Here is a 19794-nt window from a genome sequence, read left to right on the forward strand (position 1 = left end):
CGCACTGAACAACACCATGCCGCATTGAACAACACCATGCCGCACTAAACAACACCATGCTGCACTGAACAACATTATGCTGCACTGAACAACACGATCCTGCATTGAACAACACCATGCCGCACTGAACAACACCATCCTGCACTGAACAACACCATCCTGCACAGAACAACACCACCCCGCACTGAACAACACGATCCCGCATTGAACAACACCATCCCGCACTGAACAACACCATGCCGCACTGAACAACACCATTCCGCACTGAACAACACCATGCCGCACTGAACAACAACATGCCGCACTGAACAACACCATGCCGCACTGAACAACACCATGCCGCACTGAACAACATTATGCCGCACTGAACAACACCATGCCGCACTGAACAACACCATCCCGCACTGAACAACACCATGCCGCATTGAACAACACCATGCCGCACTGAACAACACCATCCTGCACTGAACAACACCATCCCGCACTAAACAACACCATGCCGCACTGAACAACATTATGGCGCACTGGACAACATTATGCCGCACTGAACAACACCATGCCGCACTGAACAACACCATGCCGCACTGAACAACACCATGCCGCACTTAACAACACCATGCCGCACTGAACAACATTATGCCGCACTGAACAACACCATGCCGCACTGAACAACACCATGCCGCACTGAACAACACGATCCCGCATTGAACAACACCATCCTGCACTGAACAACACCATGCCGCACTGAACAACACCATGCCGCACTGAACAACACCATTCCGCACTGAACAACACCATGCCGCACTGAACAACACCATCCTGCACTGAACAACACCGTCCCGCACTGAACAACACCATGCCGCATTGAACAACACCATGCCGCACTGAACAACACCACCCTGCACTGAACAACACCATGCCGCACTGAACAACACCATGCCGCACTGAACAACACCATGCCGCACTGAACAACATTATGCCGCACTGAACAACATTATGCCGCACTAAACAACATTATGTCGCACTGAACAACACCATGCCGCACTGAACAACACCATGCTGCACTGAACAACATTATGCCGCACTGAACAACACGATCCCGCATTGAACAACACCATCCCGCAGTGAACAACACCATGCCGCATTGAACAACACCATGCCGCACTGAACAACACCATGCTGCACTGAACAACATTATGCTGCACTGAACAACACGATCCTGCATTGAACAACACCATGCCGCACTGAACAACACCATCCTGCACTGAACAACACCTTTCCACACTGAACAACACCATGCCGCACTGAACAACATTATGCCGCACTGAACAACACCATGCCGCACTGAACAACACCATGCCGCACTGAACAACACCATGCCGCACTGAACAACACCATGCCGCAATGAACAACACCATCCCGCACTGAACAACACCATGCCGCATTGAACAACACCATGCCGCACTGAACAACACCATCCCGCACTGAACAACACCACCCCGCACTGAACAACACGATCCCGCATTGAACAACACCATCCCGGACTGAACAACACCATGCCGCACTGAACAACACCATTCCGCATTGAACAACACCATGCCGCACTGAACAACACCATGCCGCACTGAACAACACCATGCCGCACTGAACAACACCATGCCGCACTGAACAACATTATGCCGCACTGAACAACACCATGCCGCACTGAACAACACCATCCCGCACTGAACAACACCATGCCGCATTGAACAACACCATGCCGCACTGAACAACACCATCCTGCACTGAACAACACCATCCCGCACTGAACAACACCATGCCGCACTGAACAACATTATGGCGCACTGAACAACATTATGCCGCACTGAACAACACCATGCCGCACTGAACAACACCATGCCGCACTGAACAACACCATGCCGCACTGAACAACATTATGCCGCACTGAACAACATTATGCCGCACTGAACAACACCATGCCGCACTGAACAACACCATGCCGCACTGAACAACACCATGCCGCACTGAACAACACGACGTCGCACTGAACAACACGACGCCGCACAGAACAACACGACGCCGCACAGAATAACACAATACCGCACAGAACAACACAATACCGCACAAACAGTTTTAGATAATATTACGTCGCAGTCATGTGACGCGGACATGACGTCAATAGGCGGAACTCAGGGCAAAATTATAATCCGTGGGCGTGGCTTGCAACAGGAAGTAGGAAAGCGGCAGTTCTGGCAAACAAGACACAGCTGTTAGTAACACGATGACTAACAAGGCAAATATTTTTGTTTTCAGCTTGCAACTTGACCGTCTAGAGCGTACAAGGTAATTACAACTGTTTTTTTTTAGCCCTGAAAAGCAAGGGAGTGTGGCGTTTGGGAGGAATGTCGAACTCGGCGTCTGCTTCCAGCCACAGACGCCAAATTTCGACGATTATTTCGACTGGTCAACGGTTGTAAATTATTGCGTTGACTAAAAACTTTATTTAACTCTACTCTTAACTTTGCCGTTTCAGATATGCGGGTATTACACCGCGGAAATGACGTCAATAGGCTGAACTCTCGCCAAAATTCAAATCTGTGGGCGCAATGGCCTTGAGCGAGACACCGGATACAAACACGACGATTATCAACAGAAATATCTTTATTTTCCGCTTGCAAGTGGACCGTCTAGAGCGTACACGGTAAGTACAACTCATTGTGTTTAAAAAGATTTACGTTTGTGTAGTTTGCGTTGCGTTGTATCTGTGAATGTTGGTTGAGGCTAAATGTTAATGTTTAATTTCATTCCTTTAGGTTCCACGGTGTTTGTTGGCTGTATGTTTTCCACTGCAAGAAGAGGCTCGTATCATTGACCAGCAGGAGCTACAATGGTGAGTACCCCTTTCGTCTTCCATTTATGTTAAACACTTCCTATTTCATGTCTAACAGTACTCGATTTAACAAATAACCATAAATAAATACAGTGTGGGCAGTCACGTTAACATATGTGATTATCCTGCCTAATATGTTTATCACAAATATGTCACTAATCACTAATATGTTTATTTGTTTATCACAACACCTTTGGACCTTCAGCAATCGATTATTTACCTTCATCTACATAGAGACAGAACGATGGTGTCTTAAACATCTCATTCATTTCACCAAATAACTTCACGCAGGTGGATAACGGCCGTCTCGGTCACGCTATGTTGCGTGATGCAGTTTTGAAGAACCAAATGCATTTATTCAATGAATAAGTCAAGCTAGTTCTATGTTTATGATGTTGTAAGTTACGGTACCGATTGAAGTTGAGTTCGAAGCCAGTGGAAAACAGCGCTGCGTTTGTGCTCTCCAGGTACAAATGTTGTGATCTCTGACTGACGACCGGGCGAGACTCGAGTAAGAGATGTCCAAACGAGCTCCGGCAGGGCGGGCCAAGGCGGAGCGAACGGACGCCCTTCAGGCCGCCAATGACGAGCTGAGAACCAAACTGATGGACGTCCAGTTAGAACTTCAGCAGGAGAAGAACAAGGTGAAAACCTCAACAGACAGACACTGCCTGCCTCCCTGCCTGCCTCCCTGCCTGCCTCCCTGCCTGCCTCCCTCCCTCCCAGTTTTCCCGATGTAGATTAGACATGCGTGTGCCATGACTGTGTCAGCCTACATCAACAAATGCACCGAGGACGTCAGCACCACTAAGAATATCATCACCCGGGGCAACCAACGACCCTGGATGACTGAGGAGGTACGTCAAACGCTACGAGCGCGGAACTCTGCCTTCAAGTCTGGCGACAAGGAGACACTGAGGACAGCGAGAGCCAACTTGAACCGTGCCATCAGGATAGCGAAGCGAGACCGCAGTCGAAAATTTCAGGATCGTTTCCACGACGTCAAAAACATCAGGAGTATGTGGCAAGGCATACGGGCGATTACAGACTACAACTCACCCTCCCCCCCCCCCCGGTGGGTGTAGTTGATGCTGACTTTCTAAATGGTCTAAATAACTTCTTTGGGAGGTTCGAGGCACTAAACGGCACTCCAGCAGTTAAAACTGTCCCCCATCAGGAAGAGGAGGTACTCTGCCTTGACTCCGCCGATGTGTTGAAGACCCTGAGGAGAGTCAACCCCTGTAAGGCCCCTGGCCCCGACAACATTCCTGGGCGTGTGTTCAGGGAATGTGCAAGTCATCTGGCTGGGGTCATCACAGACATTTTTAACACCTCGCTGGGCCAAGCCACAGTGCCGGCGTGCTTTAAGACTGCCTCCATCATTCCGGTGCCGAAGAAACCTCAAATCACCTCATTTAATGATTACCGGCCTGTTGCACTGACTCCGGTTATGATGAAGTACTTCGAAAGGCTGCTTAAAGGTCACATCGTTTCCAGACTCCCCCTATTATTTGACCCGTTCCAGTTTGCCGACCGGCAAAACCGCTCCACTCAGGACGCCATCTCCTCCGTTCTTCACCTGAGCCTGGCTCACCTGGAGGAGAAGAACACCCATGTGCGGAGGCTGTTCCTGGACTTCAGCTCAGCGTTTAACACCATCATCCCACAGCATCTGGTAGGAAAATTGGAACACCTGGGCTTCAACACCCCCCTTCGCAACTGGCTGCTAGACTTCCTCACCAACAGACCTCAGTCAGTCCGGGTCGGACAGAACACCTCTGATGTCATCACCCTCAGCACAGGCTCCCTTCAGGGCTGCGTCCTGAGCCCCCTGCTGTGCACCCTGATGACACACGACTGCGTCCTCAGGTTCACCACCAATCACATCGTGAAGTCAGCAGACGACACAACGGTGGTGGGGCTCATCAGAGACAACAACGACCTGGACTACAGAGAGGAGGTGGAGCAGCTGGTGGGCTGGTGCAGAGAAAACAGCCTGATCCTGAATGAGGAGAAGATGAAGGAGATCATCGTCGACTTCAGGAAAAAACAGCCTCACCACGCTCCACTGATCATCAACAGCTCAGCTGTGGAGGTGGTCAGCACCACCAAATTCCTGGGGGTCCACATCACAGAAGACCTCACCTGGACTATGAACACTACGGCACTGGTCAAGAGGGCACAGAAGCGCTTGTACTTCCTGCGGAGGATGAGGAGAGCCCACCTGCCCCCACCCATCATGAGGACGTTCTACAGGAGCACCATAGAGAGCATTCTGACAAGCTGTCTCTCTGTGTGGTGTGGAGGCTGCACCGCCTCCGATTGGAAGAACGTGAGGAGAGTGGTGAGGACAGCAGAGAGGATCATAGGGGCTCCTCTTCCCTCCATTCAGGACATTTCATCTCAGCGCTGCATGTCCCGTGCCCGTAACATCATCAATGACCCATCACACCCCCACCATGGACTGTTCTCCCTGCTGCCCTCTGGGAAGAGGTTTGCAGCATCCGCTGCAGGTCCACCAGGTTCTGCAACAGCTTTTTCCCTGCTGTCATCAGACTGTTGAACACTAGAACTGTTGAGCTCTAAACTGAACTCTGCATCACACATTCACAGAACTGTACTTTATGACACTACGGACCTCTATCTTGCACTATCTCGCACTACCAACTTTACTGAACTTGTATAAACCCTTTAAATAGAAGTTTAATACATGGTTTAGCATTCCTCTGCACACTCTTGAATACTGTTTTGCCTACTTGCACTATTGCATAATTATCACTGCTGCACTTTATACTTATTTTATATATATATATATATATATATATATAGTATATATGTATATATATATTTTTTCATAGGATATGTTACTTCTATTCAACTGCAATATCACTACTTTGTTGTAAGACGTATGCAACGGAATTTCGTTTTGTATGCACCATGTGCAGACAAGATGACAATAAAGTTTGTCTAAGTCTAAGTCATGTCAGGTCAGCTGTCTGGAGAGAGAGAGAAGTCAGGACCTGCGGGCGGAGCACCACCGTGCCACCGCCGCCATGACGGAACTCAAAAGCAAACTCCATGAGGAGAAGCAGAAAGAGTTAGCCATTACCAGGGAGACATTACTGCGGCAGCATGAAATGGAGCTGATGAGAGTGATCAAAATCAAAGATGGAGAGATCCAGCGACTGAATGCCTTGGTCCTCAGCCTGAGGGACGGCTCCATGGACAAGGTGATCCGCTCTATCCGTGTCTGACTATCCGCACGCCACGTCGGGCTTCGATGCGGCCGCTACCGTATTGTGTAGCTTGTCCCCAGTAAGCGTCGCGGCGCTCCGTTGCGGTCTCAACGGCCCGGTGTGGCGCAATGTCTGCTCAGGTGAGGAGGGGGGGCGCTTTGCTGGCGGAGGTGGAGGAGACGCGGCGGTGTCGGGAGACCGAGCGGTGTCGCCTCCACCAGGAGCGCGGAAGAAGCCCTGGCAGCGGCCCAGCAGGCCTGGCAGTCCCGAGCGGCCGAGCTCCGATCGGCTCATCACCAGCATCGGGAGGAGCTGAGCCGAACCAAGAGAGACTGCGAGAGGGAGATCCGCCGACTGGTAGGACTGATCAGATGCGCGGTGCGTGGCTATGTTCCCAATTTCGTTGTATACCTGCAGTGCAATGACACCTAAGGCATTCTATTCTATTCTATTTCACAAGAAGAAAATGTCCGGTTGCTCGCTTCGCTTTTGTCACAGCAAAGGTGTTCTAGTCGATTCCAGAAAAAAATTGGCCGGTTGCTCTCTTTGTTTTTGTCACAATTCTGGCAAATGAGTTTGCCCGCCTGCCTGAGCGCTCCCCGTTTGTACATCCAGACGGATGAGATCAAGCTGAAAGACAGAGCGGTTAGTGTTTTGGATGAAGCCCTGGGGCCGGCCACGTCCACCGCCTTCAGCTGCAGACTCAGGCTGCCGAGCAGCAGATCGCTGCCCTGAGGGATTCCCAAAGGGCGGGCCTAAACTACCCTGGAAGTGGGGTCAACGCCGCTACTAGCAATCCTCTTCATTGCGTAAGCCACCTCATCACACACTTGCAGTACGCATGACTTAGTTCGTTGCTGGAGGAAGGTAGCACAAAAACAGTTTTGAACTTTGAACGAGTGCTTGTGTGTGTGTGTTGCGGGGCGTTTTCAGTCTCAGGAGGATCGGGACACGCGACGGTTTCATCTGAAAATCGCTGAGCTCAGCGCAGTCATCAGGAAACTGGAGGATCGAAACGCCCTGCTTTCTGAAGAGCGCAATGAACTGGTAATTTATTGACGGCACGCTTGAAGGTTTGCGCTACGTTTGATGCGCGCCATCCAGCGAGGCACCCATTGCGCTTGCTTATTAGTTGAGCGGCGCGGCGAGTCGGTTGCCTGGTAGATGTCTTTTATTGGGAGCCAAAGCCACGATTCCGTTCAAACCGATGCAAAAGGAATGGATACGTTCTGGCCCGCGTGTTGTGCGTCTTTCACATCCCGCACTTCATGCTTGCAGCTAAAGCGACTGAGAGAAACAGAAAGCCAGTTTCTGCCACTCCTGTACAAAAACAAACGCCTGAGCAGGAAGAATGAAGAACTCTCGCTGGTGCTGTGTCGCCTTGAAAACAAAGTGCGCTTTGTCACCCAGGAGAACGAGGAGATGGCAAGCTTGGTAAGTCGACGCGGACAACGGCGGCGTGCCAACAGAGTCCACTGCATTTGTGTTCCACAGAGAAGGCCTAGTTCGCTCAATGACCTGGACCGCGGTTGCGGCCAGCAGGACGGTGAAATGGAGTTCCTTCAAGTTGTGGAGCAGCGGCACATCATCGACGACTTGTCCAAGGTCTTCAGGCAGGCGACTCGGTGCACGTACGGCAGCGCCGCGCTCGCTCGCTGTCGCCAGGAAACCTTTTCCGTCCAAAGCTTGGCCGGCGGCCGCCATCCAAAAAATTGGCCCCTTAAATTCCGACCTTTCAAGCAGGAGCATTGTGCGCACGCGTTTGAACACGCTTTAGACTTGTTTTGCCGTTTTCAGCAGCTCAAAGCTCCCGTTTTGTCAGCGCCTTTGCCACTCGCTGTGCGCTGAAAACGACGGACTTGCCCGGCTGCTCAGCCCGTCAACCATGAGCCGCGAGCGCGACGTCATTGTCCGTAGGCAGCTAGTGGCAAAATGCACCCTGTTAGAGTTGCGCTCGCTCCAACTTATTTTGCAAGAACCACACGGGAGACAAGTAAGTTCTTTTGGACACCTGCAGGTGGAGAGTCCATCCGTTGTACGAATGAAGTCTGACTCTCGGCTCCTGCACGAGCATTTTAATTAAGAGAAACAGGGTGGGTGTAAGAGTGGATTGAATAGAGGAAGCCCTTGACCTCTAGTCAAAACATAGCAAGGGGTGTTTTACGACTTTGTGTAGGAAGGGATAAGCGATAGGGATAAATAAGGGATAAATAATATTATTTATTACAGGTCGCAGTCAAAGTCAAAGCAACACAATGATACGATAAAGATAATCTGGAAAACCCTGACACACCCTGTAGTTGTCACTTTTGGAAAAGACGAGCGTCCCTCCAATCATCGCCGGTGACGTGTTTTTCAGGCTCTGGAGACAGGAGCTCATGTCAGAAATGTCATTGTGAGTCGCGTTTGTTTCTGCGCCGGAGCCGTTCGTTCCCTTTGCATCCAAAGAATCTCAAAGGCGGATTATTTGTGTCGACAGGAGAGAGATTTGCTGCTACGATACCGACGTCGAGAATCTCTGAGGAGGAACAAAGCGTGAGGTCCTGCAAGGTGAGTCTGTTTGTTTGCGGCTGCTTGGTGTTGCGCAAGATGAAATGGCCTTTTTCTCGCTATCGTTCCTCTCGTCGATTCATCGTGAGGTGTCGCTTCAGTTTGTTCAGAGAGATGTTTGCTTCCGCGCCCGCAGGTCATCGAAACATTTTACGGCTACGACGAAGACGTGTTGGTGGACTCGGACGGATCGTCCTTGTCTTTTCACACCGACAGAACCCCCGACACGGAACCCGAAGAGGTAGCCCGCCATTTCTGCCAGCGTATTGGCACCAAACATTCCTCTTCAGCCTGGAATCGGACTCGTCTTTGCGTCGCGGGTGCGTTGTCGCCGGTCTGACTGATTCTGGTACTAGTGCTGTGTTGCATTGGTGTGTGCATGAAGAGGCGGAGCTTCGCTACCGCCAGCTGACGCAAGAATATCAAGCGCTGCAACGAGCCTACGCTCTGCTAGCCCAGACCAGCGAAAGGGGACTACGACGCCGAGAAGGAGATCAAGGTGGCGCCCCTTCCCGCAACCCCCGGCCGGGTCGCAGCCTCCCCGTTCTCACCCAGCCTCGGGTGTTCTCTGGTCTGAAAGGAGGAGGAGGAGCCTCCCTCCTCCTCCTTTCAGACCAGAGAAAAGCTGATGGTAGAAATGGGTCACTATCAAAGCAGAGTAGCAGATCTGGAGTCAGCGCTGAAGCAACAAGGACAGGTAAGCTCATCAATGAGCACACCTTTTTCTCAGACAAAATAGCTACATTCTTCAGTCACTCATCCGTCTGGCATTACTGGACCAACCCCCCCCCCCCCCCCCCGAACGTGGCTGGGAAAATGCGGAGAAAAGCAAATGTCATTTTCCAGTCAACCAAAGAATTTGTGGATGAAAATGACACAACATTCCAAAGCTGTCCACGCGTTTGTCTCTTCTAGAATGTCAAGTGGGTGGAGGAGAAGCAGCTGCTGCGTCAGAGCAATCAGCAGTTGGCCGAAAAGGTGACGGAAAGAAAGGCGCTGGGCGGAGTCGCTTGGCGTCACACCTGTCGGGAAGCCCCGCAGATGAGGTCTGACTGTCTTTTCAGGTCAGGCGGATGGAGGCGGAAGAAGCGCGTCTGAAAGAGCACATCCAGGATATCCGAGACCAAAACGAACTGCTTGAGTTCCGCATCCTGGAGCTGGAGGTGGGAAGACTCGCACAAGCGTGTTGAGGCCAGAGATGTGACGGACGGACGGACGGACGGACGGACGGATGCATGCCTCTGCCTTTCAGGAGAGGGAGTGGCGCTCCCCCGTCTTGAAGTTTCTGCAAGTCCGTTTCCCAGACGGCCTCAGCCCTTTGCAGATCTACTGCGAGGCCGAGGGCGTGAGCGTACGTAAGGCGTCCCTCGCAACCCTAACCTTAACCCGAGGTCCCAGAACACCTTACATTGCTCCTTGCGCCTTTCCCCCGGACATCGTCATCAGTGATCTGATGAAGAAGCTGGACATCCTGGGCTATAACGCCGTAAGTGTATGTCGAACTCCTTATGTTCGCACTCCACGAGACTCGGCGGCTCAAATGTGACTTTTGGAAGGCTTTGCGCTGAAAGAAGCTTGTTGACGCTGTGCCTTTGGGCTCTTGCAGAATCTCACCAACGAGGAGCAGGTGGTCGTGATTCACGCCAGGACCCTTCTCACCCTAGCCGAGAAGGTAACGCGCACGTCCACGCACGCTCTCGCATTCTGCTTATGTGACAGCAGCCTTTCCTCAGTGGTTAGAATACATCAAAGTGACCAAGTCAGCACTTCAACAGAAGATGTTGGACATTGAAAGTGAGAAGGTAGACAGACACGCGACATCAGCCAAGGGGAACTCCGGCAATGTGCCCCAACAATTCTGACCTTGAGCTGTGCTAGGATATGTTCTGCAAGCAGAAGGGCTACCTGGATGAAGAGTTGGACTTCAGGAAGTGTTCCATGGACCAGGCTCATAAGGTAAGCCGCCCTCAAATCTCCCGCCGGACCACTGATGGACGAGGATTGCGGCCCAGAGGATCCTGGAGCTGGAGGCCATGTTGTACGAGGCGCTACCGCAGCGGGACTGCCCCGCCACGGATGGCGAAAAAGCCAGCCACGCTGGCGTGAATGACGTGCTGACGGCGGATCAGAGAGAAGAGCTTAGGAGCGCCGTGGACCAATGGAAGCGAGCCCTGATGTGCGAGTTGAGGGAGCGCGACGCTTGCATCCTCCAAGAGAGAATGGATCTGCTGCACAGCGCGCAACAGGTAAGGGCCCAAAGCCAGCCCGGCACTTACTTGCACGCTTACTGGCTTTTGAATGCCACTTTCCATTTGTCCGTCCTAGAGGAACAAAGAGCTGAAAGAATTCATCGAAGCTCAGAAGAGACAAATCAAACAATTGGAGGAGAAGTTTCTGTTTCTCTTTCTATTCTTCTCCTTGGCCTTCATTCTGTGGCCCTAACACCAGCTGGTGAGTGAGCTCCAGCGGCACCGCACTCGACACCTCCGATACACTGCCAGCCGGTCTCAGACGTTGGCAGACGCTCCGATGCCAACGTATACCCCCCGCCACGGTGACAGAGGCACCGCGTCACACCGGCGCTCATCCAATCAGAAGGCAGGAAAAGCAAATTCACATGCAGGGCACTTTTGAACCAGAAGAGAGCGCCACAAAAAACGGTTGTTGCCCCAAACGCGCACTAAAAAGGGTCAGAATAACAAGAGTCCCACTGGCCAGCCGGGGCCACCCGTCCAGCTGTTTCTTCAGGGGGGAAAAAAATTGGAGTCACCGGTGAGTACATTTTGCATTTAGCTCTGCTTTTCTGCTTCTGTCTTCAAGTGTGTGGCATCCTGCGATCAAAGAGTCAGCCAACCCCAAAGCGGTTGACCTCAACGTCCCACCACCATGCCTACCAGAGCAGGTGACGTGATGCTTTGGACATCCTTCCGTCTCAGATGCCCAAAAGTACTCTTTGCCACATCTGCGGCAATACGGTGTCTTTTCAAAGGTGCAAATAAATCCAGCGTGGGCGGAACACGCACGTCTTCGGTTTTTCCCGCTTTGTTTGTGTGACAGCTGTTGTGAAAATTTTATACAAATAAAGTTGTATAGTACAGGTTTGGCCAAGCCGCAACTCCCGAACCGCATGCGGCTCTTTTATGTTCATATCAACATTTGTGTGTGTGTGTGTGTGTGTGGGGGGGGGGTTGTGCGTGCTTCACTTGAGTTCAATTTGGTATTTTGGTCAAAAGCGCATGTGGTGAAATTCCACAAAGTAGGATGGGCAAACACATTTCTTTAAACTATGAGTGTCAATTGGGCTCTCGAAATGGCAGGGAAAAGATGCACAGCAAAACGAAAATACGTAGATGAACACAGGACGTTTTAATCAGAGTGGGAAAGTTTCTATTTTTTGTTGAACGTGATGGCAAACCATTCTGCCTGATATGTCAGACCTCAGCGCATTTCAAAGATTCAAATCTTCAGCGCCATGCACTTCAGCTCACTCCATGCTAACATTGATCAGGCGTCGAACCCGCATCATCATGCTTAAGAGGTGGCCATGCTAACCAGTGCGCCATTATGTCAACGCATAATAACTAAGTCTACTGGTCAAAACAGCGGTTACTATATGACGTCGCTACGTCGTGGTCACGTGACGCAGACAAGACGTCAATGGACGTGGGCAGAGTTAACTTGTTTAAAAGGGAGTAGGCAGAAGAAATATTTAATTTATTTAAATCTATTTTGAGTGCACACCATTATGCCAATGCATAACAACTGTAAATCTACTAAACAAAACAGCGGTTGCTATATGACATCTGCCACGTCGTGGTCACGTGACATACGTGACGTCGATGGGCGTAACTTTCGCCGGAATTCAAATCCGCGGGGAGAGTTAACTTGTTTAAAAGAGAGTGGGCAGAAGAATTATTTAATTTATTTAAATCTATTTGGTGTGTGCGCCATTATGTCAATGCATAACAACTGTAAGTCTACTAAACAAAACAGCGGTTGCTATTTGACGTCTGCCACGTCGTGGTCACGTGACGCGGACGTGACGTCGACGCCTACTTTACATCCCACCGATCACAGGACTCCTCGGCTGCATAACCGTGCCCCCTTCCCAACCAATCGGATTTGCTATACGCGAAAACGACGCCAATGGAAAGAGCTTCCGCCCAAATTTAAATCCGTGGGCGTGGCTCGCAGCAGGAAGTAGGAAAATGGCGGCGATGTTGACAAAGACACAGCGGATGGTAACATACGACTAACAAGAGAAATATTTTTATTTTCTGCTTGCAACTGGACCGTCCAGAGCGTACACGGTAAGTACAACTCATCGTTTTTAAAAAGAAGTACTTTTGTTGCCCTGAAAAGCGAGTGAGCGTGGCGTTTGTGGGGGACGTCGAATTTCGACGATTCTTTCTGGTCAACGGTTGTAAATGATTGTGTTGATTAAAAAAGAAAACTTGATGTAACTCTACTTTTAACTGCCGTTTCAGATAGATTTGGAATTGCATCACATCCAATTTTGCCTAGAGCGTACACGGTAAGTAACACTCGTTGTGTTTAAGGAGATTTACGTTTGTAATAGCAGAAGTGTAGCCGCGTTGCGTTGTACGTGTGAATGTTGGTCCGGGCGAAATGTTAATGTTTAATTTCATTCCTTTAGGTTCCACGGTGTTTGTTGGCTGCAAGTTTTCCACTGCAAGAAGAGGCTCATATCATTGACCAGGAGCGAGCTACAATGGTGAGTAGCCATAACATTTATGTTAAACACTTCCTATTTCATGTCTAACAGTACTTGATTTAACAAATAACCATAAATAAATACAGTGTGGGCACTGAAGTTAACATATGTGATTATACTGCCTAATCTGTCACCGAGTAGATTGTTGCAAAGTAATATAAGATCCAAAGTTGTAATTCAGAATAGTTTTCAAAAGAAGGCCATTAGAATTATATACAAGTCTGATTACCCTGAACAAGCTATTAATTAAATCACAAATTCTTCAATTCAAAGATTTGGTAGATTATCAGACAAATAATGTCTAACAGTAATTGATTTAACACATCACGATAAGTAGATTGAGTGTGGGCACTCTCAAGTTAACATATGTGATTATACTGCCTAATCTGTTACAGAGTATGTTGTTGCCAAGTAATGTAGAATAGATCCAAAGTAGTAATCCAGAATAGTTTTGAAGAGGCCATTAGAATGATAAACAAATCTGATTACCTTGAACATAATAACAAGCTAAGTGTTTAATATGTCCTATGAAGTCAAAATTGGGCACCATCATGTGGTGAAATTTGGAATTGCATCACATCCAATTTTGCCTGGGAACAAACAGATTACATAAATCTTAGTTTTGAATAAGCCACTCCTTCTCAAACAAGTAAACTCTGCCCATTTTGCGCAGTAGATGTTCTGTTAATATCTAGTATTTATACAAAGTCATAATTTAAATTGCTTTCAACCTTCATTCATCGGTTCAACCAACATTACTCGCTCTTATTACCAACTTGTATTGATTTAACTAAGCGTTTAATACTTCCTATCAGGTCTCAAATCGAGATTTGGCAAAATACAATTTCAGCAAATCCAATTTTGCCAGGGAACAAAAATAGATTAAATAAACTAAATAAGTCCTCTTCCCATTAAATAAATCAGAAAAGTCTGTCTTGTAACCAGTCCTCTTTAAACAAGTAAAGTCTGCCCATTTTGTGCCGTAGATTTTGTGTCTATGCCTAGTATTTAAACAAAATCATAATTTAAACGACTTCTTTCCTTCATTCACTTTGGAAATTTGGAATTGCAGCAAATCGAATTTTGGCAGGGAACAAAAATAGATCAATTAAACTAAATAAGTCTTCTTCCCATTAAATAAATTAAAAAAGTCTGTCTTGTAACCAGTCCTTTTCAAACAAGTAAAGTCTGCCCATTTTGTGCCGTCGATTTTGTGTTAATGCCTAGTATTTATACAAAATCATAATTTAAAGGACTTCATTCCTTCATTCACTTTGGAAATTTGGAATTGCAGCACATCAAATTTTGCCTGGGAAGAAAAGTAGATTAAATAAATTTAATAAGTCTTACTACTTCCCATTAAATAAATTAAATACGTCTTACTTGTTCCCACTCCTTTTCAAAACAGTAGTTTAAAACGAGGGCCCTTCACTCAATCTTTAACCCCAACCCCGCACGTTGTGTTGTATCTGTGAATGTTGGTTGTGGCCAAATGATAGTTTTCTTTCATTCGTTTAGGTTCCAAGAAAACTTGATGTAACTCTACTTTTAACTGCCGTTTCAGATAAGCGGGTATTACGTCGCAGTCATGTGCCGTGGATATGACGTAATTGCCCGAACCTCCGCCAAAATTCAAATCTCTTGGCGCGATGGCCGTGAGCCACTGAGCAGCGACGATTATCAACAGAAATATCTTTATTTTCTGCTTGCAACTGGACCGTCTAGAGCGTACACGGTAAGTAACACTCATTGTGTTTAAGGAGATTTACGTTTGTAATAGCAGAAGTGTAGCCGCGTTGCGTTGTACGTGTGAAAATTGGTCGAGGCGAAATGTTAATGTTTAATTTCATTCCTTTAGGTTCCACGGTGTTTGTTGGCTGCAAGTTTTCCACTGCAAGAAGAGGCTCGTATCATTGACCAGGAGCGAGCTACAATGGTGAGTAGCCATAACATTTATGTTAAACACTTCCTATTTCATGTCTAACAGTACTTGATTTAACAAATAACCATAAATAAATACAGTGTGGGCACTGAAGTTAACATATGTGATTATACTGCCTAATCTGTCACGGAGTAGATTGTTGCAAAGTAATATAAGATCCAAAGTTGTAATTCAGAATAGTTTTCAAAAGAAGGCCATTAGAATTATATACAAGTCTGATTACCCTGAACAAGCTATTAATTAAATCACAAATTCTTCAATTCAAAGATTTGGTAGATTATCAGACAAATAATGTCTAACAGTAATTGATTTAACACATCACGATAAGTAGATTGAGTGTGGGCACTCTCAAGTTAACATATGTGATTATACTGCCTAATCTGTTACAGAGTATGTTGTTGCCAAGTAATGTAGAATAGATCCAAAGTAGTAATCCAGAATAGTTTTGAAGAGGCCATTAGAATGATAAACAAATCTGATTACCTTGAACATAATAACAAGCTAAGTGTTTAATATGTCCTATGAAGTCAAAATTGGGCACCATCATGTGGTGAAATTTGGAATTGCATCACATCCAATTTTGCCTGGGAACAAACAGATTACATAAATCTTAGTTTTGAATAAGCCACTCCTTCTCAAACAAGTAAACTCTGCCCATTTTGCGCAGTAGATGTTCTGTTAATATCTAGTATTTATACAAAGTCATAATTTAAATTGCTTTCAACCTTCATTCATCGGTTCAACCAACATTACTCGCTCTTATTACCAACTTGTATTGATTTAACTAAGCGTTTAATACTTCCTATCAGGTCTCAAATCGAGATTTGGCAAAATACAATTTCAGCAAATCCAATTTTGCCAGGGAACAAAAATAGATTAAATAAACTAAATAAGTCCTCTTCCCATTAAATAAATCAGAAAAGTCTGTCTTGTAACCAGTCCTCTTCAAACAAGTAAAGTCTGCCCATTTTGTGCCGTAGATTTTGTGTCTATGCCTAGTATTTAAACAAAATCATAATTTAAACGACTTCTTTCCTTCATTCACTTTGGAAATTTGGAATTGCAGCAAATCGAATTTTGGCAGGGAACAAAAATAGATCAATTAAACTAAATAAGTCTTCTTCCCATTAAATAAATTAAAAAAGTCTGTCTTGTAACCAGTCCTTTTCAAACAAGTAAAGTCTGCCCATTTTGTGCCGTCGATTTTGTGTTAATGCCTAGTATTTATACAAAATCATAATTTAAAGGACTTCATTCCTTCATTCACTTTGGAAATTTGGAATTGCAGCACATCAAATTTTGCCTGGGAAGAAAAGTAGATTAAATAAATTTAATAAGTCTTACTACTTCCCATTAAATAAATTAAATACGTCTTACTTGTTCCCACTCCTTTTCAAAACAGTAGTTTAAAACGAGGGCCCTTCACTCAATCTTTAACCTCAACCCCGCACGTTGTGTTGTATCTGTGAATGTTGGTTGTGGCCAAATGATAGTTTTCTTTCATTCGTTTAGGTTCCAAGAAAACTTGATGTAACTCTACTTTTAACTGCCGTTTCAGATAAGCGGGTATTACGTCGCAGTCAAATGCCGCGGATATGACGTAATTGCCCGAACCTCCGCCAAAATTCAAATCTGTTGGCGCGATGGCCGTGAGCCACTGAGCAGCGACGATTATCAACAGAAATATCTTTATTTTCTGCTTGCAACTGGACCGTCTAGAGCGTACACGGTAAGTAACACTCATTGTGTTTAAGGAGATTTACGTTTGTAATAGCAGAAGTGTAGCCGCGTTGCGTTGTACGTGTGAAAATTGGTCGAGGCGAAATGTTAATGTTTAATTTCATTCCTTTAGGTTCCACGGTGTTTGTTGGCTGCAAGTTTTCCACTGCAAGAAGAGGCTCGTATCATTGATCAGGAGCGAGCTACAATGGTGAGTAGCCATAACATTTATGTTAAACACTTCCTATTTCATGTCTAACAGTACTTGATTTAACAAATAACCATAAATAAATACAGTGTGGGCACTGAAGTTAACATATGTGATTATACTGCCTAATCTGTCACGGAGTAGATTGTTGCAAAGTAATATAAGATCCAAAGTTGTAATTCAGAATAGTTTTCAAAAGAAGGCCATTAGAATTATATACAAGTCTGATTACCCTGAACAAGCTATTAATTAAATCACAAATTCTTCAATTCAAAGATTTGGTAGATTATCAGACAAATAATGTCTAACAGTAATTGATTTAACACATCACGATAAGTAGATTGAGTGTGGGCACTCTCAAGTTAACATATGTGATTATACTGCCTAATCTGTTACAGAGTATGTTGTTGCCAAGTAATGTAGAATAGATCCAAAGTAGTAATCCAGAATAGTTTTGAAGAGGCCATTAGAATGATAAACAAATCTGATTACCTTGAACATAATAACAAGCTAAGTGTTTAATATGTCCTATGAAGTCAAAATTGGGCACCATCATGTGGTGAAATTTGGAATTGCATCACATCCAATTTTGCCTGGGAACAAACAGATTACATAAATCTTAGTTTTGAATAAGCCACTCCTTCTCAAACAAGTAAACTCTGCCCATTTTGCGCAGTAGATGTTCTGTTAATATCTAGTATTTATACAAAGTCATAATTTAAATTGCTTTCAACCTTCATTCATCGGTTCAACCAACATTACTCGCTCTTATTACCAACTTGTATTGATTTAACTAAGCGTTTAATACTTCCTATCAGGTCTCAAATCGAGATTTGGCAAAATACAATTTCAGCAAATCCAATTTTGCCAGGGAACAAAAATAGATTAAATAAACTAAATAAGTCCTCTTCCCATTAAAAAAATCAGAAAAGTCTGTCTTGTAACCAGTCCTCTTCAAACAAGTAAAGTCTGCCCATTTTGTGCCGTAGATTTTGTGTCTATGCCTAGTATTTAAACAAAATCATAATTTAAACGACTTCTTTCCTTCATTCACTTTGGAAATTTGGAATTGCAGCAAATCGAATTTTGGCAGGGAACAAAAATAGATCAATTAAACTAAATAAGTCTTCTTCCCATTAAATAAATTAAAAAAGTCTGTCTTGTAACCAGTCCTTTTCAAACAAGTAAAGTCTGCCCATTTTGTGCCGTCGATTTTGTGTTAATGCCTAGTATTTATACAAAATCATAATTTAAAGGACTTCATTCCTTCATTCACTTTGGAAATTTGGAATTGCAGCACATCAAATTTTGCCTGGGAAGAAAAGTAGATTAAATAAATTTAATAAGTCTTACTACTTCCCATTAAATAAATTAAATACGTCTTACTTGTTCCCACTCCTTTTCAAAACAGTAGTTTAAAACGAGGGCCCTTCACTCAATCTTTAACCCCAACCCCGCACGTTGTGTTGTATCTGTGAATGTTGGTTGTGGCCAAATGATAGTTTTCTTTCATTCGTTTAGGTTCCAAGAAAACTTGATGTAACTCTACTTTTAACTGCCGTTTCAGATAAGCGGGTATTACGTCGCAGTCAAATGCCGCGGATATGACGTAATTGCCCGAACCTCCGCCAAAATTCAAATCTGTTGGCGCGATGGCCGTGAGCCACTGAGCAGCGACGATTATCAACAGAAATATCTTTATTTTCTGCTTGCAACTGGACCGTCTAGAGCGTACACGGTAAGTAACACTCATTGTGTTTAAGGAGATTTACGTTTGTAATAGCAGAAGTGTAGCCGCGTTGCGTTGTACGTGTGAAAATTGGTCGAGGCGAAATGTTAATGTTTAATTTCATTCCTTTAGGTTCCACGGTGTTTGTTGGCTGCAAGTTTTCCACTGCAAGAAGAGGCTCGTATCATTGATCAGGAGCGAGCTACAATGGTGAGTAGCCATAACATTTATGTTAAACACTTCCTATTTCATGTCTAACAGTACTTGATTTAACAAATAACCATAAATAAATACAGTGTGGGCACTGAAGTTAACATATGTGATTATACTGCCTAATCTGTCACGGAGTAGATTGTTGCAAAGTAATATAAGATCCAAAGTTGTAATTCAGAATAGTTTTCAAAAGAAGGCCATTAGAATTATATACAAGTCTGATTACCCTTAACATAACAACAAGCTATTAATTAAATCACAAATTCTTCAATTCAAAGATTTGGTAGATTATCAGACAAATAATGTCTAACAGTAATTGATTTAACACATCACGATAAGTAGATTGAGTGTGGGCACTCTCAAGTTAACAGATATGATTATACTGCCTAATCTGTTACAGAGTATGTTGTTGCCAAGTAATGTAGAATAGATCCAAAGTAGTAATCCAGAATAGTTTTGAAGAGGCCATTAGAATAATAAACAAATCTGATTACCTTGAACATAATAACAAGCTAAGTGTTTAATATGTCCTATGAAGTCAAAATTGGGCACCATCATGTGGTGAAATTTGG

General features: G+C 45.6%; 1 long non-coding RNA gene across 1 annotated transcript; it reads left to right on the forward strand.

The window, feature by feature from the left end:
- Positions 1–8307: 8307 nt before the first annotated feature.
- On the forward strand, positions 8308–9141 carry LOC148383090 (uncharacterized). Its single transcript, XR_015853566.1, has 3 exons — positions 8308–8521; positions 8606–8676; positions 8813–9141. It is a non-coding gene; the product is annotated as an uncharacterized LOC148383090 (long non-coding RNA).
- Positions 9142–19794: the final 10653 nt, after the last annotated feature.

Source organism: Syngnathus floridae, chromosome 17, assembly GCF_059516105.1.
Source record: "Syngnathus floridae isolate MCC-2025c chromosome 17, RoL_Sflo_1.0, whole genome shotgun sequence".
Classification (NCBI taxonomy): domain Eukaryota; kingdom Metazoa; phylum Chordata; class Actinopteri; order Syngnathiformes; family Syngnathidae; genus Syngnathus; species Syngnathus floridae.